At 38.5% G+C, this 26637-nt stretch overlaps 1 long non-coding RNA gene across 1 annotated transcript in view; it reads right to left on the bottom strand.

Moving 5' to 3' along the window:
• Positions 1–5503: 5503 nt before the first annotated feature.
• The window catches only part of LOC141985830 (uncharacterized), a 757188-nt gene continuing 736054 nt past the window's right edge, over positions 5504–26637 (bottom strand). Inside the window, exon 6 of the long non-coding RNA XR_012639029.1 lies at positions 5504–5580. This is a non-coding gene — a long non-coding RNA (uncharacterized LOC141985830). The remainder of the gene's footprint in view (positions 5581–26637) is intronic.

Raw genomic sequence — 26637 nt, 5'->3', positions numbered from 1 at the left:
CAGGGACCATTCTTATCTGTGCCAAAGGTTGCCAACTTTTATGCTGACATTTATAACGGATTATACTTTTTGCTATATAGCAGATCTTACCGGATTTTACAGGCCGGTAGGCTTCTTGCATTTCAGCAAAACTTATTATTAGGAAACACATGCCTCAACACATCCTAAATTCCAAGGAATTAATACTAATAAAATATAAAAAGAAAATGGATTAATTTCAGAAAAAGAAACATTAATTTATACTACTGGCTGGATTAGTAGGATATAAACTCTAGCAAAATAATCCTATGGGCTACAATACACCATACATCAGAGCCAGGAAAAAATATGAACCATAATGCAAGATCTTTATTTAAATGGAAGAAGGTATAATACACTTTCATGAAAAGTAGACATATAGGAAAGCTTTCTTTGTAAATAAGGGAAAGAAATGCAGACTAATAGAGCTGTTTGAAGCTACTATTGTTGATGTTTTGCATGTGTGTATATGAAAATGAATTGTATTTTCCATGTAAAAAAGCCTGAGTGGAAACTGAAGTAAAACTGTTTAATTTTCATGAAACGTGGGAAAATAAGATTTTATGACTGATTTTTGAGCAGTAAGAATCTTTTTCTCCTCACAGTTTTACAGACTATTCTATTCTACTTCTTTCAGGCCCTCTTCTATATTTAGACAACTATCACTGCATCTCAGGAAATATAGACTCCTAATCAGAATGTCCTTAGGTGCTTAAAAACACACAGCTCACAAAAGCAACTAAGGACTCAGCGACTGCTACACAAACTGCAAATATCCCAATGCTCCCTCTTCAGAGGCAGCATAACATATGGTTAGCATGGGGCTTTTCTCATCAACCCAGACTGACGTAAAATTATCCAGTTAGGGTCAATCTTCGTGCATAATACTGGAACCAGAGTCTCATATGACTATAGATTTATAGGCTGAAAGAAAAATCATTTAGAACTTTGGGAAATGAACAGTTGGTGTAGTAGACAGCTTTAGCTGTTCCTAAGTCCCATACAGCTTCTAGCTTATTCTCAATAAGGCATGCAGGGAATTAAATATGGAATTCCAATTATTATCAAAGACAGCTGTCAGCATGATTCTCTGTACACCATGCTGAAAAAATCTACTCTCTAGTAGCTAATAGCATATACTCAGTGCAGCAGGTGAAATGCTGGTTACTGAATTTACATCCAAGCAATTTTGAAAACCTCCTACTGTATATAGTTTGCATATCTTGCTTCTCTTCCTCTTTAGATGAAGACCACTGGAAAATCCTCTCGGCTACAACAGGGCAAGCGACAACACATCAGCATCACACTATGTTTAGTATAATACACTACGGTGCAATACAGTGAACTTCACAATAGTCTGTTCAAACACTGAAAGCCAAATTCTGCCAGTGGATATGTATATGAAATTCCCATTGACCATCATGGAAGTGGTATGCGCGTACCCAAGTGCACAATTCAGCCACAGATCCTTTCATTTAGCTTATGATTTGTGGATTAAAGAGAAGTCAATGGCACTCATTGGAAAGTTTTACATAAAAGAGCGGAAGGAGAAGAATTGCTGAAACACACTGAGATTGACACGTTCTCTTGAATAAGACCACGTCCTCTATCACACATGTATCCTGAGATAGGACAATTAATATTTTCAAATAAAAATAAAGTTCATGTCCTCCTCACAGTTGCTTGCCTATTCTCTTGTCAATGTTTTAGATGTAGTCAATGTGTCTGTCAGGTATTTAGACACAATTTGAATTTTTGCAGGTAGTTAAGAGGACTGGTTGCAATTTAAAAGGGTTAGTATGATATAGGGGTAGGGGGAAACAGTTGCTGTTCTCAGTTTGATGTTGTCTTTTCCATAATTTGCTCATTAACTTACGTTTGGCTCCTGTAAGACTAAACAAAAGAAAACAAAGCCAAGACTCAAAATTCATCCTTGGTTACATGTGTGTGGTGAGGGGGGAATGACAGACTGCTGAGACATCCACTGAATCTTTCTCTCTATAGTCTTTCATAGTGTCCATTGCCATAGTATTTAACTTCCCCAGGTAAATTAGTCTCGCAAAGCAAGATCTCTAGAGAACTTCATGTAGTCTTTGGTCTTTCTTTCTCCCTGATTATAAAAAAGCTAAATAAAATGAGTTATGGCTTTGGCAGTCCTTCCCATAGAAGGATTTCCCTTTTTATTAGAGTTTCATTTTTCATGTGTGTCTACAATGCTGTTTTCAATTTCCCGATCAGCAATCTCAATGCTGATTATCTGGAACAAATGCACAAAGTCGTAAATGATGAGGTATGGCCAGGATTCAGCAAAAGCCATTGACTCCTTTTCTTCCTTCCTAATGTTTAGAGAATCCCACATGGTTTTCTCCCATCTCTTGCTTTTAAAACAGGGAAAAACTCTGTTTATATACAGGTGGTTAGTAACTAGCCAGATGCTATGAAAAGTAATTGGTTAGCAGACTGCTAAGTTACATTACTTATTCTCCACACGGTTGAAGAATCCATTTCATTGGCTTTGCTAGGCAGTGCAGGAATCATGTATAGAGAATATGATCAAATTAATATCTTTCAGGGACCATTTGCCACCACAACTTATTTTATAATTCATCTGTTCTCAATTATATCTGTAGTGATACTATTTCTGTAAAGTATTACAGTAATTTCAGTCCACTACTCATATTTAAATGTTAATAGAGTGAAATAGCTCACATCCATATTTTAATGGGTTTAAGTATGTGCAGTTCACCTACTTTTGGAAAGAAAGGTTTCTCAAGATGTGAAAAACAAAGTCAACCAAATTCAACTGAAAAATTAAATAAAAATAAACTATACATGAACAGCTATTTAAATGGTTATTTTTTCACCCTATATGTACTCCGGGAATGTTAAGATCTGCTATTCACTTCTAACCCTTAGCAGGCTACTGCTTCCCCCCATTCTCCGTCCCCACTGCCTCTTCTCCATCCCCTTCCATTGTCCCCCTCCCCTCCCTCACTCCTACATACCCCACCTCCTTCTTTCCTCACTGGCTTTTCCCCCTGCCCTCTTTGCCCTGACCCACCACGGGCACTCACCATTGTACAGAAACCAGGACAGTGGCTATGAAGGGTCCCCAGCACACACAGAAGGTGAGGATGATCAGCACTAGGACCCAGGAGTTGGTGTCCAGCTGGAGAGTCAGTGAGCTGGAGAGGGCAGCTGTGCGCTCAAGAAAAGGGGCACTTCTGTTTTGGAGGGCAATGTTCCCCTGTTCCCTCAACTACATTCATGGGTGTCTGGAGCCCTGCCCCCCCACAAGCTGGGAATTAAAGTCAGATCAAATAAACTCATGATATTGATACCGACCTTTATCTTAAAGTTATTATTTTATTATTGTTGAACACAATAGCCAACACAAGAGACAAAAATGTGTCAAGTGGATACAAGGTTCTACAGGAATACCATAAAATGGCAATGCTTTTCTTCATATTATAGAGTGCAAGACTAGGTCTGGATATTGTTTGTCTTTGAGCGTATCCATGCTTGTGGCCATCTGAAGTGGTATGCAGAAAGATCTAACTAGGCAATATCCAACCATTTCTTGTAAGAGCAATGTCCAATAGCTCCAAATTCATTTTAATCAATACAGAAAAAGACACAGTACTTTTCTACATGCTTAGACTGTTTTCCCCCTACTCCCAGGAGACAGATCTTCCGATCTTTTTGCAGCAGATTTACATAGTGACACTTTTCTACCTTGTAGAAAGACTACCAATAGAAATTGGTCCAGTGAAAGATATTACCCCACCCACCTTGCCTCTTTAATATCCCGAGACCAACATGGCTGTAACAACACTGCATATTTTATACTCAAATAGTGAACCTGGTTTCAGAGTAGCAGCCGTGTTAGTCTGTATTCGCAAAAAGAAGAGGAGTATTAGTGGCACCTCAGAGACCTTTAGGGAAGAAAACCTTTTGTAGTGATAATCAAGGTGGGCCATTCCCCCCCATTCCCCCCCCCCCCGCTCTCCAGCTGGTAATAGCTCATCTTAAGTGATCACTCTCCTTACAGTGTGTATTATAACACCCATTTTTTCATGTTCTGTGTGTATATAAATCTCCTCACTGTATTTTCCACTGAATGCATCCAATGAAGTGAGCTGTAGCTCACGAAAGCTTATGCTCAATAAAATTGGTTAGTCTCTAAGGTGCCACTAGTACTCCTTTTCTTTTTGCAAATAGTAAACCTGTGGATCTCAGAGGAAGGTAGGATTTCTGTACCAAACATGGAGGATCTCTCAAATTTAACTGGATGTTATGATTATGGATCACATCCTATATATTTTTCTGCAATGGATGGATGGAGGACTGGCATTTCTGATTATTTTTTAAGTAATTCCACAAACTTCCTCTCTCTGCTAGATTCTTCATCACCATCAGAAACTGTTGTATGTACAGTAGACTGCATAGCCTGCTCTTAACTTTTGGCTGGTGCATTCTGCCTTCAGAATGTTAATTTTATTCTTTCTACTACTATAGACAATTCAAAACATGCCAGGGCTATTGTATACAAACTTTTCACTCTTGTCTCTAGCCTACCCACTTCACTTTTTAAGGCTATTTTTTTTTTCGTTTTTGTTCTTTATTGCCTTCTCCAGCTCACTGCTCACATATTGCCATTACTTTTAGTTGCATTCTGTTGAAATTGGACTGAAGGACATCATTGTATGATTTTCTGCTTGTTGCTTGCTAAATATAAATGTTTGTTGCCCAGTAAAGGGTCAATATTCAAACAATTTACTACTTTACTGGAGTTACCAAACAGTTCTGTTTAAACACTATATTGGATTAGTTTAGATAAAAAATAAAGCAAGTTTATTAACAAAACAAGATAGGATTTTAAGTGAATTCAAATATCATGTATTAAAGAAAAATAAAGACAAAATGCTTTCTAATAGCAAAAACTTAACAAGCTAGACTTGGTTCAAGGTAAAATCCTTACCACATGTTCCCACCAATTAAACTTAGAAATACATGCTTCACTGAGGTGGATAGGGCAGGACTAGAATGGACTTTTCCCATCTCTCATAGATTTTTAAGGCCAGAAGGGATTATTGTGATCCCCCAGTCTGATCTCCTGCTAAGACCAGGCCCATACAATCTCAGGAATTCCTTCATCAAGCTCCATTACACCTGTTTGAGTGGCTATAGCAAATCTTTTGGAAAGCCATCACATTTAAAGATTTCAAGTTAAATGGTGAATTATCCTCACTGTTATAATTTGTATCGTTTCCAGTTTAAATTTGTCAACTAACAGTCTCTGGACCGTGTTTTATCTTTGTCTACTAGAAGGAAGAGGCTTCTATTATCAGGTATATTCTTTCTTTGTAGGACATATAGACTAATTTACACTTACCTGTGGTTATTTGGTTTGAAACTCTTTGAATACATGTTCATATATGCTTTCATAACTGTTAGGCATAATCAGCTGGCAACTTTATCTCTTCCGTTTTAAATCCAGAATGTCCATACAAGAGTGTAAATCATATGGGGATACATCTTTCAGCTTTTTGTCCAGGATCCCTGGCAGTGGAATCAGTAAAATGAGGAGATTTTTAGGTCCACAGGTCCATTATTAGACTCATTATAAGCATATAATCTAATCTTCCTGCTGCCTTGGGATGCGCTACATAAGGCAAGGTGAAGTCTTTTCCACCATTTAAGCTTTAGTAATCTTTATGGAGCAGTTGAGCTAAGTCAGAGGTGGATTCCATTCCCAGTCATTGCCTGACCGCATGCATCTGCCCAGAGCTTAACCTTGGGCTAAGTGCTGGACTCAGGAGTTGCTCCATGAAGAACTAAAGAACCTATCCTGTTGCAGCTTCATGCATTAAACTTCCAGTGAAGCCAAAAAAAGAGTTCCAGATGTAAAGTTGTTGCAAATTCCAATTTCCTATATGTTTTTTTATTGTTGTTTTAAATTATTCCAGTTGTATCCAGAATTTGACAAAGACCATCCAGAGCTATGTAAACTGACGGCTACTAGCCACTATTATGTATTACATTGCAGCTTAATGAATTTACACAAATTTTACTCCTTATTTCTTTTAAAAAGTTTAATCATAGCTTGTAATGTTTAGAAGAAGATTCAATGTCTTATAAATCTGAAGTAGATAGAAATACTCTGTTCCTTTGGGGTAGACATTACGTTATATTACATAACAGCTAGATTTCATTACGTTTCTTTGTTTTAAATACTACTGTTTCTATGAACCACTAATGCTTTGAAAAAAATAAAGCCAAATGAAAAAAATATCCACCAAAGGTCTTTAATCTATATGAAAGACCAAAACCTGGCAGGTGCTAAGCAGGAACAATTGAGTATATGCATTTCCCTTAGCCAGAGCTGAATTGATAAGGTAAACAACAGATTATGAAAGCAAGATTTTTTTCAAGGTAAATAAACAGATGAAAGCTTTCTAACATCAGAAGTATATCATCATTTCAGATCAGATTGATCAATTCTATGGTATATCCTCTTTGTGAAACAGTGTGGATGTCAATCTGCTTTTGCTAACAAACCTTTATAAAAAAAGATCAGCACCTCTTCTCATCGTGTCTTATGGTCAATATAATAGTAAGACAAATCAACAAAAAGCATATTTACATTTTTAAATAAGCTCAAACAAAAGAGAAATGCATCAACTAATGTCCTCATGTTTTCATCAAGGGCCCAATCCTCATAAGTATCTCCAACTCGCAGCGAATGCTTGTTGAGGGCACTTAGTACATCAAAGGATTGACCTCAAAAGGCTGTCCAGTTAAACCCTTTTCCTCCTGAACACATTTATTGACACAGTTTAAATTAAATAAATAAAATCCATCATTCATTTAGACTGCAGGACACTCCTCTGTATGTAAAGCTGTCCTTGAAAGACATCTGATTAGCCATTCATTATCTTTACAGTAGCTACTGCACTCCAGCCAGCAAGTAGCAAAATGAACAAGAACTAGCAAAATGTTGCTTTGAGTAACAAGCAGGATGAGTGTTAAAATAAGACTCCCACACATGAGAATAACGAAACTGAGCAAGAACAGTAACAGAGGAAATCACAACAGAACAAAGAAAGCTATTTTTAATCTTGTGACTGAAGTTAGGATTCAACACTGCAAAATATGAGAGACAAGGTAGGTAGATAATATCTTTAACTGAACCAACTTCTGTTGGTGAGAGAGACAAGCCTTCCAGCTTACACAGAGCTCCTCTTCACATCTTTGAAACATAGTTAGGGCTTGTCTATGCTAAAAAATGTTGCAGCTGCACTACTGTAGCACTTCAGTGAAGATGCTATATATAGGATCATGTCTCCTGTCGGCATAGGTAACCCACCTCCCCAGGAGTCAGTAACTATGTCGACAAGAGAAGCCCTCCCATTGCTGTAACGCTGTCTACGCTAGGAGTTAGGTTGGAAAACCCATACACCTGAGTGATATAGTTACACCAACATAAGGTTCTAGTTCAGACCTAAGCCTCAGAGTTTCACAGCTAAATACAAGGTGAAACAGATTGTTTAGCATAAGTAAACACATTTCAAGGGACATTCAAGGTGAAGTCACAGGGAGAAAAGGAGGGGAGAGAGAAAGACAAAAGAAAGGCAGCTGGGGAAGGGCAGCGCGTGCGTGCATGTGTGTGTGTGTGTGTGTGTGAATAAGCCATAAATCCAGTGTCTGTTCAGTCCATGATTTAGTGTCTAGCAAAGTTATGAATTTATGCTCCCCAGTTTGTCTTTGAAGGTATTATGCAGCAGGTTTTCTTTGAGAATGAGGACAGATATAGAGTGATCGCTTCCTGAAAAGCTTCCACTGAATGCACCCGATGAAGTGAGCTGTAGCTCACGAAAGCTTATGCTCAAGTAAATTTGTTAGTCTCTAAGGTGCCACAAGTCCTCCTTTTCTTTTTGTGGATACAGACTAACACGGCTGCTACTCTGATTCCTGAAAAGTGTGATATGGTGATATGGTGGTTTTGTCTTATATAATTTTCTGGGGTGAGTTCATTCAAGAGTGTAGTGATTGCCTGGTTTCACCCACATAGTTATTGGGAAATTTAGTGCACTGGATAAGGCACATCACATGTTGTGATAAGCACGTGTAGGACCCATGGATCTTGAAAGGTGTGCACTGGATAAGGTACATCACATATTGTGTTAAGCACGTGTGGGACCCATGGATCTTGAAAGGTGTATTGATCATTGTCACAGTGGAGATATGTCTCCAGGTTTTGCATGTACTGTTCTGGCAGGGCCTGGTGTGTCCATACTCAATGGCAACCACACCTTGAAAGAAATCTTTCCCAAACCCCCTCTCTTGGCCTTCAAACAATCCCTCAACTTCTCCAAGTGCATCATCAGAATCAAGCTCCCCACAGACCAGGAAACACCAACTCAAAGTGGCACCAGACCCTGCCAGAACAACAGATACAAAATCTGAAGAAGAGCTCAAAAGCTTGTCTCTCTCACCAAGAGAAGTTGGTCTAGTAAAAGATATTACCTCACCCACTTTATCTAATATCCTGGGACCAACACCTCTATAACATTTCAAAATGTACAAGTCTTAACACTAATGGCTAAACTCCCACAAATGTATGCAAGACACTCTAGTTTTGCAGGCTTTGCAAGTATATAACTCCCACTGACAGTTGTGTAAGGGTGGAGAGAGGAGATAGTTGGAGTAATCTGAAATCCAGTTATTCTCAGCTTCCTACGTTCCCTGTCTGGGTCAGGGAGTATCAGGGAGCCATAACTGTTTGGTTCTTCTCAACTTCTAATTTTCTCCTCTTCTGAAGTGATTAGGTGGCTGTGTGTGGGGTGGGAATAATCTTTTGCGAATCATTCCATTAACTAGAGCAGAGCCAGCCAAGCTCCTATCCCGTTCTCTCTGGGGTTCCCACAGTCCTGCTGTGAAGTAGACAATATAGCAGGGGTAGTAAATAGGCAGACCACAGGCCAAATCTGGACAGAAAGAAGCTTTTGAATGGATCCCAAAGTCTTTTTATTTTCTTACTATTTTTCCTTTTTAAATTATTATTATTTTCTCTGCAGTCTGGACCTGGACTATACCTTGACCAAGAAATTTGGACCTTCACAACAAATAATTAGCTACCCCTGCAATATAGCATCCGGGATAGTCTCTCTGTGTTCCACTACCATGCAGCAGGCAGGCTCTTGGGGAGCTGCTCAGAAGCTGCTACAGGGAAAGGATAGCAGCTGACTGGTGCTCTGACATTCAGTGCTCACATCAGAACTAGAGCTGCAGCAGGAACCATAGGGTTGTCTAATTCAAGCCTTTTAGTTTTAAAATTCCTGAGTGAAGACCAGGGAACACATTTTCAATTCATTTATCACATACAAATGTTCTTTTTAAAATGGCAATAGTTCAGAAACTTGAGCTATACCAGTGTACACAAGGTGCACATCAGGCCTCTAGACCTCAAATTATTGAAGCTACACAAATAAATCAAACATTTCTGAACTGGTAATGTCAAAAGGGCATTCTTAGGCTTCAATACACATTATTAGGATCGTCTATGTCAGGAAAATATGTTAAATTTAATTTTAAACCCTTTAAATTGGCATCTGATTTTCAGGAAACTTGAAAGTTGGAGAAATGCAGCAGAGCGGCACCTAGAAATATTTGTAAGGATCCATCTCTACATTTGGAAAATTTGCACTGGTATAATTAGACAGATGATGATACTTGGTGTAAACCCCTGATGTAGAGGTATTGCACCAAAGTAAAACAGAGCTTACACTGGTACAATTTATTCCAATAAATTACCAAAGTAAGCTGCACCATTATAATCCCTGCTTTACATTGGCGCAGCTTGTCTACATTAGTGGATTGCCTCCTGTAATCATCTGTGTGGTTATACTGGTGCCAATTTCACCAACATAAATAGGGCCTAGGTTACAAAATGATTTAAGAGAGCAGCTGGTAACAGAAATGCTGAAAAGATACAACTGGTCACAAATAAGGGAGAAAGAAAGGGGAAAAAAAACCCAATCAAACATGCTTACTGAGCCCAAAGAAGAAAGGGGTGCTGCCAAAGGAGAAACATAACATAAAAATCTGATGTGGTTAGCTACCCCTCTTTGTCCACTTTCTGGTCTCTCAGAACGCACCGCCTGAGATCTTGCGCCTTAGCCCTTTCCTGCTTACGGGCAGAATTTTGCAATTCTCCCACTTTTTTGTTCAGGAACAGGGTCAAGCTACTCTTTATGTACCAACTGCTTATCACCAGGCAGATACATCTCAGTTTGAACGCTTGCTTGAGCATCCCATTTGGTAACCAGTTGCCTTCTTAAAACAAAGTATTTTTATTTAGCAGTTGGAACACAGAATTAGAGAAAAGGGATTTTAAAGCAACAAACAGCCCACATGCATATTTAGCCTCATCTAATCTTACACATCATTGTTAGATGGGCTTCCCTCTTGAGTTACAGGAAGAGAACAAAAAGAAAAGGAGTACTTGTGGCACCTTAGAGACTAACAAATTTATTTGAGCATAAGCTTTCGTGAGCTAAGCTTTCTCTTAGCAAGAAAATATCCTCCTGTGTATCTCTGTTTGGTCTTCCCCCCAGTTGAGAGAGTATGTCCTTATATTAACTACATATCCCTCCTTTTTGCCTGCTGGGTTCTTTCCCAAGTGTACAGGAGCCTGACACCTCTGTTCAGACTCCTGGGGGATGAACAGGAGACTGGGCCGGAGCCATCAAGGGTACTGTGTCAGGCATTCGCTCAATCTCTCTTAGTGACCCGTAAGTGGAAGCTGTTAAGCACTGTTACAAAAGACCTTCTTCTTGCCCTGGTAGGTAGGCTCTGCTGCACAGAGAGATACCTTAGCCTGAACTTACCTGCCCTCATATATAATACAGAAATACTAGGCTAGTGGCTGGTCCAGACAGAGTATTAATAATTATTAAAGAGCACCCATACATTTGTCAGTGTTCCACATGTCTGGGCAAGGCAAAAAAAAAATGGTTTTCTATTCTGAGTCACTACTCATGACACATTATTTTGAGATGCAGATATCTGGTGTCAATAAAGTAATATTATAAGGAAATGGAATAAGTGCCTAGTACATATGATCAAACATAACATTAGGCCCCAGTCCTGTAATTTATTGAAAATGGGTTGTCAGCTATCTCCATAAAGTCAGTGGAGCTCCACCCAAGGACAGAAATCTGCCCACATGCAACATATGGCAGGATCAGGGCCTACACTCTTACAAACAATGTAGCATACAATAAATGCTACTATTGCTACAAAAAACAAAGCAACCCCCAACTGACTCCTAACACTACACTCACTTTTAAAATATAGGTGTGTTGATACAACAGAATCATTTCATATGACGCTTGTCAAGGTTCCTTCCCCACTCTGAACTCTAGGGTACAGATGTGGGGACCTGCATGAAAACCTCCTAAGCTTACTTTTACCAGCTTAGGTTAAAACTTCCCCAAGGTGCAAACTATTTTACCCTTTGCCCTTGGACTTCCACTGCCACCACCAAATGTTCATCCAGGTTTATTTTATTAGGAAAGCATTGTTTGGAAACTTCTTTGCCCCCAAAATCCTCCCAACCCTTGCACCCCACTTCCTGGGGAAGGTTTGGTAAAAATCCTCACCAATTTGCATAGGTGACCACAGACCCAAGCCCTTGGATCTTAAGAACCATGAAAAATGCATTCAGTTCTTGAAAAGAAGAATTTTAATAGAAGAAACAGTAAAAAAGAATCACCTCTGTAAAATCAGGATGGTAAATACTTTACAGGGTAATTAGATTCAAAACATAGAGAATCCCTCTAGGCAAAACCTTAAGTTACAAAAAGACACACAGACAGGAATATCCATTCTATTCAGCCCAGCTTATTTTCTCAGCCATTTAAAGAAATCATAATCTAACGCATATCGAGCTAGATTACTTACTAAATTCTAAGACTCCATTCCTGTTCTGTCCCCGGCAAAAGCATCACACAGACAGACTCTTTGTTTCTCTCCCTCCTCCCAGCTTTTGAAAGTATCTTGTCTCCTCATTGGTCATTTTGGTCAGCCGCCAGCGAGGTTATCCTAGCTTCTTAACCCTTTACAGGTGGGAGGATTTTTCCTCTGGCCAGGAGGGATTTTAAAGGGGTTTACCCTTCCCTTTATATTTATGACAATCCTTTTATAACATCAGTGATTAAATATGAAATGGAAAGAATTTATTGAATATACAATCAAAAAACATGTGCAAGTGGAAAGAATTAAGACTGTTAGGGAAGATTTGGGATTGAGTGGAGAAGAAGTCAAAGATTATTCATATTTCCCCCAGCCTCCCAAAAAAATCTGTTTTATTTTCTATACTTTTGCATCATTTAAAAAAAAAATCCTCCAAAAAAAGCATTAAGAACACTATCCTACCTGAATTTAAAGAAGAACCCCCAAATACTGCATGCAAATATTTTTGATTCGGTTCTGTTTTCTACTCCACTGTAAATGGATTTGTGTATTGTTACCTGCCTCATAATGATGCTATGAGGCCTACTTAGTTCCTGTAAAACACTTTAAAATCCTCAGATTAAAAGGCACTAAAATGGGTTGATTTTTATTACAAATTGAATAATCTATGCTGGAAGGATGAACCAGTGGTTAGAGCATAAGGCAAGGCCTGCGAGTCTCTGCCACAGTCTACCTGGGTGATCTGCACATATCACTTAGGCACTCTGCACCTGAGTTCCCCATCTGTAAAATGGGGACAATGCCACTTCCCATAGTGGAGCATTATGAGAAGTGCATTAAAGTTTTGATGTACTGAGATGTTATGATAAAAGGGGGCATCAATACATCAGAGAAAGAGAGAACTTAATATAGCTTCCGAATATTCTCAACTAAGTACCTCAAGAAAATTAATAGCATCTTAAATTCTTCAAATACATCAGGGAAAACTTTATGAAATTCTATTGCAGATTTTCAAATTATCTGCTCTTTTAAATTTGAATACCAGTTTTATATATATGACCCATATAATTCCACATCAGAAGTGAAAAATAATGGTGGACTAAATCCTGAAATCTTTACTCAGTAAAATTCCCTCTTTCTTCAGTAAGAATTCTACTCAAATCCAGAAAGGGTAAGGACTTCAGTGTTTAGTCCAGTGTTATTAAACATTTCACATTTCTTAAAGGCACACTTAACTGAGACATATCATTTAGAATAGTATGAAAAGTGATATTCTAAAAACCTTCACTGTCATTTTTTTTCTAACTTGTTTTCTACAAAGTTAAAATATTTCCACTAGAAACATTTTAAATATTGGTGCATGTTTGCATTTATGAAGAACAGAGAACATGCATTTTGACACTTCTCTATAAGGTCAATTACAGGCAACGGGCACCCCCAATACTAGCCTATAGCTCTACATATGCCTTGGTGCTGGATCTTCTGCCCATTTTTATTAATAATGACTTTCATTTTAGTAAAGTCAGGGGAACTGGGGAGGGGAATATTCATTTAAAATAGAGATCCAGGTTAATGAATATTTGATATCACTTAATACAGCATGATTCCTGTTTACCACCAAAGAATTAACCTGAGGATACAACTTCTAAATTTACATATGAAATTACTTTTCCTTACAAATTCTCATTTAACCTGAACAGATTTATTACTTCATTGAAATGAAATCTTTAAAAGAAGAAGGAGGATATTTTCAATCTTTAGGTATTAAAAGATTTGTAAAGATTTGCTGGACAGATTCCCCCCACCCCAAGGGGTTGGAATACAACTGAATCAGCCCATGCCATGTAAAGTTAAAGTCACCCAATCTCTGAAAAAGAATATAGCAGAAATGAAGGACATTTCAGAGATGGGCAAGGAAAATTAGAGCAATTTTAACTAACTGGTGGGTCATGACTAGAGCTGGGTGAATAACACATTTTTCAGTTTGCTGGCAAGTCTGAAAAATTGGGGAAAAAATAGTTTTAGGCCAAAACTGAAAGCAAATTTTTATCAAAATGTCAAAAATTGCATTGAATGAAACATTTTATTTGACCCAACATGAAACACTGTTTTGATTTTAGCATTTTTACACCAAATATTGCAACCTCACAATAAAATCACAAGAGTAGGCAACACTGTGAAAGGGAATACTTTTTTTTTTGACAATGCATAAATAATTCAGTGCCACAGGGTATCACTGAGACCAATAACTAAGTAGGATTCAAAACAGGATTAGATGTTTAGGTGGAAAATAGGTTTAAAAATGGAGAGATAAATTCTCACGCTTCATGGTATAAATCAAATTAATTTTACAGAGATTAGGAAGAAACTTCTGTATGTGGCATATCATACCACAATTGTTCCCCACCAGGTTTTTCCCTGAAGCATCTGGTATGGGTCATGATCAGAGACAGGAAATGTGACTAGATGGACCACTGGTCTGATACAGTATAGAAATTCCTATAGAAAAAAAGAAGTCATTTGATGTTACTTCTAGATCCTTCTTCTAGTAGTTACAAAAACACCACTGAAAATTTAACAACTTCTTCTCCCTCTTAATAAGCAATTGAGGTGGTCCCTTTTCCAGTTAAACACCCAGCAGTAACTGGAGATTGTAAATTAGTCAGAAGCCTGACTCAAACTAAGTATAATCCCCACTGGGGATTAAACAGCAGCAGAACCGGTAGGTTTTAATCACAAAACAAAGCAAATTTGCTTTAAAAGAAAGAAAAAAAATATCAGAGCAAGTGACTCATTCATAGAGTTGAAACAGTAATAGACAGAGCATGACCAAAGCAGAAAACAAACAAAAAAGTCAAATAATCTAGTATCTTCGTTGTATGAAAGGCCAAACCTCCTTGTAGATAGGATATGTATAGAATTTTCACAAACAAATTAAATGCCCATTTAAAAAAAATAGAAATTTTAGGGTGGTAAACACACGTATTATGAACAAATGGCAACATATTAAAGCTTGGTTGCCTAAAGTTAGAAAATGTCTGGAAGCAGAGTCTGCTGCTTTGCCTTGCCCTGCCCTGCCCACGTGTCCTACAGGGACGAGGGTGAACATTCAAGAGTTGCAATTGTCAAACAAATTTATTCAGGGAAGTCCATGGGAAGCTGTTGTGCACTAGGTCAGACAATATGATCTTTTAGCTTTATAGTCTATGAATAACATGGATTGGTCATAGCCATGCTTTGGTCATGGTTGTAACAACATGCAGTTTTTTTGTTGTGTGTGTGATGGGGATGGTGAGTCTCTAGTTCTGGTAATGGCTGAAGTATGTTATGGCAGTCAGGATGGTAGATTTTGTTTATCCTCTTAGAGATAGGGATTTTATCTTTTTTTTTAAAATTTTCTGAGGTTAGTTTTTGATATTTGAATTAAGAATGGACTGTCAATAGACAAACATTTGGCATTCAGTCTCAGTGGCTGGTTTGTAGCTGATATGGCATTACATTCATAATACCCAGAGTTGATAGAGTGGTGATGCTCAGAAATAGAGAGAACTTTTATTGATTGGGTCTTTCTAAGGTCCTGCCAAGTTGGAGGATTTGCTGACTGAGGCTGCTGGATTGCTGCATACAGCGTTTTAAACCCTCGGTTGCTTTCGGCTGTAGAGATATTTTTCCCATTGAATTGTGATCAGAATCAAAATTTCATTTTCACAGTGGACAGACTTGCTTATATTCTGTTTAATTATCTGTCTAGCTGATGTGTCACCTAAGAAATGAAAATTTCCTGGCAACAACAGCACTGTTTAGAGTTCTATTTCAAATCAGGATCTGGTACACTGGGAGAAGGCTCTTTAAGAAGCAATAAGCACACAACAGCTGTTTCCTACCCCTGCCCATGCTGCCACTGATATTTCAGAGTCACTTGTTGCAGTTGAGCCAACTGGTGCCATTTTTTTAAAGGTGACCGGCAGAATAAACAAAAATAATGTTTTTGCCTTGTTCCTATGTTACTTAATAATGCCATAGTAATGGGCATGGTATAAATACATTAACAGAGTAGAAACACAGATTTCTAAAATAATAACAACTCATCTGTTTTTAGATAGATTTGTAGACAGGTCCCTGATTTTTCTCTTCTTTTCTAGAAGACTTTAGAAAGCACTTTGGTGCCCTTAATGGTGATGTTACACATGAGGCAGTGACTTAAATTGCAGTTCTCCTTGTCCCTCCACTATTGCACTCTATTGGCTTCATTTTCTCAGTGCCTAGCCAAGATTAACACTTGGCTGAAGTTGAAGCCAGGAAAAATGGAGATGTTACTGTTTTTAAGGTGAACACATTTTAAAGCCCTCACTGCATCTATAATGTCACCCTCTGTTGAGGTCTTCTGCTGTCAGATTAAATTGTAATGTTGGGGTCCTGCTACAGAATGCCCATATAGATGTGGCTGCAGAAAAACAAAACATGTCATAATCATGTCAAAGTGCCATGCCTAAACTCTGGTAGATAACTAAACTAAAACACGACAGGAGAGGTCCCGGAAGACTGGAGAAGGGCTAACATAGTGCCCATCTTTAAAAAGAGGGAAAAGGATGAGCTGGGAAACTATAGATCAGTCAACCTGACTTCGATAAAACATTCAATTTGTGAATACTTGGAGGATGAAGGGGTAATCACTAGTAGCCAGCATGAATTAATGAAGAACAAATCATGCCAAGCCAGCTTGATTTCCTTCTTTGACAGGGTAACTGATTTGGTGGATTGTACATAATATACCTGGACTTCGACAGAGCTTTTGACACAATCCCAGATGACATTCTGATAAGTAAGCTGGAGAAATCTGGGATCGACAGAACTACCATTAAGTGGATACATAATTGGTGAAACAACCACAAACAAAGAGTAACAATTAATGGAATGATGTTGAATTGGACAGAGGTCTCAAGTGGGGTTCCACAGGGTATTATTCTGAGTCTGGTGTTGTTAAATATCTTTAATTACTTGGATGTAGGTATAGTCCATGGGTCCAGATCTAATGCATCCAATGATGCTGAGGGAGTTGGCTGATGTGATTGCAAAGCCATTGGCCATTATCTTTGAAAATTCGAGGCAATTGGGGGAGGTCCCGAACGATCGGAAAAAGGCAATTATAGTGCCCATATTTTAAAAAGGGAAGAAAGAGAACCTGGGGAAATACAGACTGGTCAGCCTTACTTCAGTCCCTGGCAAAATCATGGAGCAGGTCCTCAAAGAATCCATTTTGAAACACTTGGAGGAGAGGACGGTGATCAGGAATAGTCAACATGGATTCACCAAGGGCAAGTCATGCTTGACTAATCTAATTGCCTTCTATGATCAGATAACTTGCTCTGTGGATGAGGGGAAAGCAGTGGATGTGTTGTTCCTTGACTTTAGCAAAGCTTTTGACACGGTCTCCCACAGTATTCTTGCCAGCAAGTTAAAGAAGTATGGATTGGATGAATGGACTATAAGGAGGATAGAAAGCTGGCTAGATTGTCGGGTTCAACGGGTAGTGATCAATGGCTCCATGTCTAGTTGGCAGCGGTATCAAGTGGAGTGCCCCAAGGGTTGGTCCTGGGGCCGGTTTTGTTCAATATCTTCATTAATGATCTGGAGGATGGTGTGGATTGCACTCTCAGCAAATTTGCAGATGATACTAAACTAGGAGGAGTGGTAGATATGCTGGAGGGCAGGGATAGGATACAGAGGGACCTAGACAAATGGGAGGATTGGGCCAAAAGAAATATGATGAGGTTCAACAAGGATAAGTGCAGGGTCCTGCACTTAGGACGGAAGAACCCAATGCACCGCGACAGACTAGGGACCGAATGGCTAGGCAGCAGTTCTGCAGAAAAGGACCTAGGGGTGACAGTGGATGAGAAGCTGGATATGAGTCAACAGTGTGCCCTTGTTGCCAAGAAGGCCAATGACATTTTGGGATGTATAAGTAGGGGCATAGCCAGCAGATCGAGGGACGTGATCGTTCCCCTCTATTCGACACTGGTGAGGCCTCATCTGGAGTACTGTGTCCAGTTTTGGGCCCCGCTCTACAAGAAGGATGTGGATATATTGGAGAGAGTCCAGAGAAGGGCAACAAAAATGATTAGGGGTCTGGAACACATGACTTATGAGGAGAGGCTGAGAGAACTGGGATTGTTTAGTCTGCAGAAGAGAAGAATGAGGGGGGATTTGATAGCTACTTTCAACTACCTGAGAGGTGGTTCCAAAGAGGATGGTTCTAGACTATTCTCAGTGGTAGAAGAGGACAGGACAAGGAGTAATGGTCTCAAGTTGCAGTGGGGGAGGTTTAGGTTGGATATTAGGAAAAACTTTTTCACTAGGAGGGTGGTGAAACACTGGAATGCGTTACCTAGGTGGTAGAATCTCCTTCCTTAGAAGTTTTTAAGGTCAGGCTTGACAAAGCCCTGGCTGGGATGATTTAATTGGGGATTGATCCTGCTTTGAGCAGGGGGTTGGACTAGATGACCTCCTGAGGTCCCTTCCAACCCTGATATTCTATGATCCTATGATTCTATGATAAGTCTTTTAGCCTCTCAGTGCCTCAGCTGTCCATCTGTAAAACAGAGATAAAAATGCTTGCCTACCTCCCAGGAGAATAAACAGATTAATAAGTTGTGAAGCATTTTGAGATCTACTGCTGAAAAGTACTATATAAGAAATAGGCATTATTATTTTTATAACAACACTAACAAATACCAACTACTTCATGTGGTCGCCATTATTAACATTGAAAGAATCAGGTAGAGCATTTGGTGCCAGAATGTATTTATCACACACATTTAAATAGTAGATCAAACACCATAAATAGTTTGTTTTTAACTTTTAATGCTTTTCTTAAATCATTTCTTATTATCCTATTGACAGATTTTCCAAGGCTAATCAGTGGTAAGTACTCAATTCATATAGCAGCAGGTCTCTTACTTGTAGTTTCTAGCACATAATTAATGGGTCAGTTACCCATAGAAAGCAGGTTGTTACCCATAGAAAGCTGTTCAGAATAGCAGGTGTTTTACTACGACCTTACAGCTATAATCATCTTTGGCTTGATGCTTTAACAGTTGAAACTACATTTAATGTCAATTCTTGTTGTGAAAATACAAAGGACACAAGCAAAAGAGGAAACTTGAAAGATGAAAAATGTAATTTCACAATATTTATAGAGCAAAATGTGAACACTTAAAAATAAGGATAAAGAAACTTTTGAACCAGCAGCTATGTTTTGGGAAACAAAGATGAAAATAAATATGACGAAAACAAGACATTGTCCAAAAGTTCTCAGCCCTAGAAACCTTACACCTGGAACTGATTGGGCTAGCCTACCTAAAAAATATCGTTCACTAGTGGTTATTTATTTATTTATTTTCATTAGTGTCGTCATCATTTATTTCTTCCTTTTTCCCCCTCACTGCTTTCTAAACCTCTCTCTCTTTTCTAGGGACCATAGGGTCATATCTTTTCAATCTCTTTCTAAAACACCATCCCATTATCTCTGCTTCCATAACTCCAATTATTTGTCTACTTAAAGCAGATGTGAAGATTATTTCATTTGAATGGAACCTAGGGTAACATTGTTCTGGTCTTCTCATATGTCTCCTTCTCTGAACCAACCTTCTCATAGTATGTTCCCAGGAGTGAGAGAACTGAGCAACACGATAGAAAAATTAGAATAATTTAAATAATAGAAGGAAAATGTTTTTTTCTTCTTCTGTTCTTAATGGTTTCTCTCCTCTCTAATCCTTTCAGGGTGATAACATGATGCTTTTCATATGGTTATAACATGATTATATGTCTATACATATAAAACCAAAAAGTTTGATGTAACACAGTTAGGTTACAACCATGTTGTAACTGGGTTCCCTAATATGGTTGTAATTGTAGTGTGTGGACAAGTTCTCTGTCTGATTCTGGACTTCTCATACCTTTCTCTTCTGCATCCATTCTTTCTGATTCTTGACTTCTTCCAAACACTACCAATCCCAAAGTCACCCTCATATATGAGATTAATATCTGTACATGTTACCTTCCTCTTAACAGGACCTTACTCTCTCACATCACAGGATCCAAGAGAGACACCTGAATGATGTGGTAGAAGAATAAGACACCAAGCAGTACTTCCCATTCCATAAGAACATCAAAAGGATATGGTATTGTTACTTGAAATAATTGTCACTCTTTCTTAATGGGTTTTTTGTAGCATTTCCCCCCAATAGCAACCTTATCATAAAGACAATACTTGAAAGTCTTCAAAAAGCTTAGTTTCATGAGTACAACCTACTACTGCCTAGCCTAACCGGTTGTGCAGTATGTGTTGCTAAAAAGTTACCCAGTTCAACCCCAGAGGTAGGTGCATTTTAATAGTGGGTGAAGAGGTTCCTTAATACAATTATTGCATAGTAATAATATAGTATTGTTTAGGATCCAGTAGGATAAAGGGTAAAACTGTAAATTACTAAAGTGAGAAAATTCAGAACCCATGAAATCCCACACATCTCCCCCTTCTCACTTGTGTGTATTTCAAGGAAAAATATGTCTAATGCGTAGAATGACACCATAAACATGAGCAATATTATCAAATGCTGTACTTGTTAGAATCTTAGGAATTTGCACTGTATCAAGTTAAGGACCCATGTCGCTGTTAACAAAAATAGCCTTTATTAACATGTAAGCAGATGGTCAAATGTATTGATTCAAGCAGTAATAAAGGGCTATAGCTTCAGGTGCGCCTTAGATGTTAAACTTTACTGAAGGAATAACTCCCCTTTGGTTTCTCGCTTGGTTGCCCGAGACACTAATTCTCAGCTCAAAAGATTATCTCACACTTCACTAGCTTTGGTACCTTAGTATAATCATCTGCTGTGAACTTTTTCTGCACTTCACAGATACACTGCAGGGAACAGAGCAGTCATAAAAGATAAAGAAAGCTATAAAAGGCCACAGCCAGTTTCATCATAATAGCTCCTGTTTTCTTTAGATTTCAGACATACTTTCACAATTTTTATTTTAAGCATTATTCAAGGTGAATATAGATAAGAAGTCTAAGGAATAGATCATTTTTGCCTACTCTCTTGAGGCAATTTCACAAGTCTTTTCAAGGTCAGATACCATGCACAAAAATGATAAAGTCTCTTCTCTAATTGTGATTAATGCAGCTCAATCATCATGCAATAAAACTTACTTTAACCATTCATAGGAGGAGATACATATTATATAGCACATTTAAACATACATCTACACCATACTACAGTACAGAGTCATTCAATTTAATCATGGTTTAAATTTAAGATTATTTATATGAGTATTTTCAGAGATTACTGAAAATAAATGAGCTTGAAAATATATTATCACTCATTTGCCCCAATGGTCAACTTTTTAAATTGCTTTTCCTTTTAATAAAGATGCTGTTTAATATCATAAACATGTATGCAGAGCTGAATTTACATCTGTTATATAACCACTTTACTAGAGAAGAGGCTCAAAGTAGCCTCTTGTGCCTTAGTACAGACACACTGCTTTAGAGCAGGAAATGGGACCCTGCTGTAGAGATCAGCAGGTGAGGGCTTGACTATCATCCTCCCTGAAACTCATAGGCATCACAGCAGACAGTCAGGTAGTCAGTCACTTTATGTGCATGTTGTGGAGTGACACCAGTGTGTAGGGTTGCCAATTTTGATTGGACGTATTCCTGGACTTTTAATCACATGACAATCATTCCTGGAGACTCCAGGCCAATTCTAGAGGGTTGGCAACCCTACCAGTTTGTGACCCATTAAGTACTCCCCTTGCCTGCTGTCAGCCATCTTGCTCTAGATCAGCACGATGGCTCTGAACTTGCCACACAATTGACACCAACCTCTCTCCTGCCTTATAAAATAAAGTTTTAGGAACACATTTTAAAGTTGAGTGCTCATGATTACAGGCAGAGATTGCCCATTTGTATGTACTCTATGTGCACACACCAGTCAAGAAATTGGCCAGTTATGCACCAAATTAGCTATGCATACATGCAAGCATGTGCACATTATCAAGTCTGTGCGCACATAAATGGATCCATGGCAGTCTACATATGCAATTATTCACACTTTTACATTGAAACTATGGCCTTTAAAGTACTACAGTTTACTATGCTATGGCATTAGGGTGACCAGATAGCATGTGTGAAAAATCGGGACGGGGTCGGGGGAATAGGTGTCTATATAAGACAAAGCACCAAATATTGGGCCTGTCCCTATAAAATCAGGACATCTGGTCACCCTATAGGGCATGGAATATAGTTAGATGACACCAGTGGAATATATATATATACTGTAGAACTCTAAAGATACAATGGAGCACACAAATATACATGTCTTCCTCACTCCAAAAATCAGACAGTCTTTGCTGAATTAGGCCTTTAATGTTCAACAACATTTGCACTAATAGGAGGTTGGACTTGATGGACTAATACATTTTTACATCTTCAACTGCTATAATTCTGTTTTTATCATCACACTGAAAATTCTGCCTCCCCCCCCAAAAGAACCCAGATTTCATATCTTGAAAAGTATACAAGTGTCCTAGACAATCAGAATAACACCACACTAGAAAAGCAATCATCTAAGTTGCTCAATATAATGTTGACTGGTTACCACATATTGTACCTTTGTGTTTTGTTATGTATTTGCTTTTGCAGTTCTAAAGTGTTGCATGAAACAAACACACACACACACACACACACAATTAGATAGACAGATAGACAGATAATTTCAAAGCCTAAGGAAGGGGCAGCACATAACTGCATTGTATCAGAAGCATAATTTGTGTACAGGCCCAATTGACATCAACAGAGTGGTAGTGTTGGTATGTAATTGTTATGATTTTGGTTTCTATGTACTGCACGTTACATTTTATGGAGTCAGCTGATGGAAGATATCAAGTTGTGTTCAGTTCACATAAAGCCTGCTACAAAGCAGACACACACTGTATTCTCACAGAAGCCTTACTTGTGTTCTGTACCTGTCTTGCTACTGACAGGTTGCTATCCGACATGAGTAAAGGCAGCACACAGTTGCAGTGTACCAGAGGCAGAGAGGGGACTGAACTGTCTCAAAGTAACAATTTGGTCCCTGCTTTCCCCTTGCTCCATGGAGAAAGTAAGGTGCACCAGCCCATTTCCTGGTGAGGTTAAGCTGTGCCAGCTCAGCACTGGAGGAGTGAAGGCAATGTTCCACCCAATCCACTCACGTGTTTAGCTATTCCCCAACCCCTGTATGAACAGGAAGTATCAACCCAGTGGCAGCTGTTTTCCCTGGTGTGCTGTTACCAGTGATATGGGTAGCCTTCGTAGGGAGGTAAAGGGGCTCCTTTCACCCCTTTAGTTCTTGGACTTAAAGAGTAGGCAGGTCGTAATATGGTTTTAATGTAAAATAAAGGTAATTCTTATCGAAAAATATGTGGCTGCTCTTGGCAAATGGAAAAAAACCCAACAATCATGCACATTCAATGTGGAAAGAAATTTAGTCCCACATACTGCAAAGATTAGAGTTCTAGTAAATTATATGAACAAATTAAGATTTGCTCTTGTGGTTAACTTTGTCATTAGAACAATGCCTTAAATAAATAAATAACCATCACCAAATAACCCAGCCCTGTTTTAATAGATGCGTCTATATTTTCTCTTATTCATTCTGATTAATATATCCAGGACAGAATAGCTCGGCGAACATAAATACCATGATTCATTAAATGTACAAATACTGTACAGGGGAAAAGGATCAAAGTTAAAAGTATCTAATTTTACTGATCCTACTAATAGTGTGTGAAAATGAATAGTAAAAGCAGCTCTGTAATCTAGTCTAAAAATTCCTTGCTATGGCAAAGGTTTCAGAAGAGATGCTTCATGTAATTTATCAGAGCAACATCCCTACTGCGCACACTTCATTTTCTCTCTGATTATCATAATATCTGCATGCTTAATTCACTAGTTGCAACAGCAGATTAGTTTCAGAAAGCAAGAAAATAGCAGCATACAAAGTGAATGATTTCAAATCCCTTGCCACTAAAATCAATAAACTGACCAATTTTAAAGCTGAGCTGTTTTATTACGCAGTAATGCAGTTTAAGTAGAATTTTGGCAACCACGTTACGGCTCTGGGATTTACCAAAGACTCAGAGGCAATGACTTTTTATAGCACTTCACTAACTAACGATTCTGCAAATAGGGGTATTCGCTTTTTTAATTTCTGAAATGCATAGGTTCCTTAACCCTGATTGGGCTCCCTTTCATCTGACAGGATAAAAAAGTTAGACGTCATTTCCTTGTTTTTAGTTTTTGAAGAATTACTGCATGGAAATTTTCCCTCAATGTCTTGTCTGCAATCACTTTCAGGGCAAACATCAAAGTTTTTTTAGGCTTGATTCTTTAATTCCAGGTCAAGTCAATTCCCCTCATTAGCATCAAAGGCACAAATTATCTGAGGAGTGCCAAGAATAGATGCAGTATGGATACACCATTTCTTCAAACAAGTAAGAGGAACTCCAGTGCCTGATAACTTCACTAATGGGAAAAACATTCTGAATTCACAGAGGATCCAGCTGTCATCCCAGATACAAAGATATATTAGATAATCTTAAGAGATACACACAGCTGAAATCAGAATTACACTATTTCTATATGAGTGTATCAAAACATAAAAATGAACAGTATTTTCCATTGCATTAATTTAGGAATGTCTGTCTGTTGCCTCATGTCTTATATTTAGATTGCAAGCTCTCTGGGGCAGGGACTGTCTCTTTGTTTTGTGTTTGTACAGTGCCTAGCACAATGGGGTCCTGGTCCATGACTGGGCTCCTACGTGCTAAATAAATAAAGAAATATCACTTCAAAATGCCAAAGCCCAAATAACTGCCAATAAAACCAAAAACATCACTTATTTTGACACATAGAGGGGTGGGGAAAAAACAACCTACTTTAGAAATCTTTTAGAGGGCTGTTTGTTCAAAAACCACTGAGACTATCTAGGTATCACTTTGGCTGTAAAAAAAATGGTTCTTTTCTATCACAAGTCCAGCTACACTGACCTCTGTGTAGGGGGGGAAAGTAACAATTTTTAAAACTTCTAAACACACATGCACACAATGTATGTCTGTAAGAGATTATTTTAAAATTCAGTGTATTGGGACTTTCCAGGACTACCGGCAGGTGTGTCCTGCTGGAAAGTCAGAACTCTCCCTTCTTAATGATGTATAGCTTTTAATTTCTCATCTTTAAGGGTACCAAGATCTTTGGTCTTTGGTCCAGAACTGATGGGCCAACCTGGATCCAAAGCTAAGTTAATATTTGGGGAGAAAATCTGGAAGAAAAAGAGGAAATATTTCTGTAGCTGCTAGATGGAAAGGGGTATCTGTGTACAAGATCATAATGTGGTAACAATCCCTAGGGAGTGAGAAATTTACCTCTGTGTTGGGGTGGGGACTGAGTGCCATAACACTGTCCTTCCATGTCCCCTTTGGAGCAGTGTTCACTACAGGGGCACATCAAGTGAGCAGTCCCTACAGTTCCCTGAGCTCATGGTCTGCAAACTTGATAAGCCCTTGCAGCGGTCACAGTCTGTGGTGGAAGGGTTTCTCAAAGACTACCTTACGTAATCTGTCCCAGTGGTAATATAACAGAATAGCAGAGTAGGGCAACATGGTATTACAGAGAAATCATTTGTTTTACAAAACTACACAGCTGTGTGTCAACCGATTTTGTTGTTTGTTTGTGTATCTTCAATTGTGTATAACACTAGTGGCCCTTTTGGTTTTGTTTTGAACTTTGATGATTATTTGGATGCATAATTATAATAGCCCCTTTGTTTATATCTCTACATACATTGTTATATCATATTGTAAAAAAGGTGAGTAGTCGTGTTCCAGTCTCCCAGAGCACTCTGGTTCTGCCTGTATTTGCTTGCTGCTTATTGCCCTGCTTGTCTTCTCTTGCCTCATTAATTCCTTGCTTCAATGTTTAGTGAACAATGACATATGGGCTGTGATCATCCACTCTCCCCTGCAACCTTTTCAGGTACACCTAACAGACAGAAAGGAAACTAATTTGTTTGTAGGTTACCTTTGGTCAAATTATATTATCTTCTGCAGACATGCAAATGATGTCTGTGAAATATAATGTAATTCAGTTTCATCACAGAATATTTGGTCACCTTCCAGTCTAGGATATACTCACTGCAATACAGTAGAACCTCAGAGTTACGAGCACCTTGGGAATGGAGGTCTTTGTAACCTAAATGTTCGTAACTCTGAACAAAATGTTATGGTTGTTGTTTCAAAAGTTTACAACTGAACACTGACAATACAGCTTTGAAACTTTACTATGCAGAAGAAAAATGCTGCTTTTAAGCATCTTAATTTAAATGAAACAAGCACAGAAACAGTTTCCCTACTTTGTCAAATCTTTTCTTTTAAGTGTTCCCTTTATTTTGTCAGTAGTGCACATTTAACACAGTACTGCACTATATTAGCTTTCTATGGAGGGGGGGCTGCTGCCTGATTGTGTACTTCCAGTTCCAAATGAGGTGTATGGTTTACTGGTCAGTTCGTAACTCTGAGGTTCCACTGTATCTGCAT

This window comes from Natator depressus, chromosome 4 (assembly GCF_965152275.1).
Source record: "Natator depressus isolate rNatDep1 chromosome 4, rNatDep2.hap1, whole genome shotgun sequence".
In the NCBI taxonomy this organism is placed as follows: Eukaryota; Metazoa; Chordata; order Testudines; family Cheloniidae; genus Natator; species Natator depressus.
Note: the sequence above shows the minus strand (reverse complement) of the source record. Positions and strands in the feature narration are given on the sequence as shown.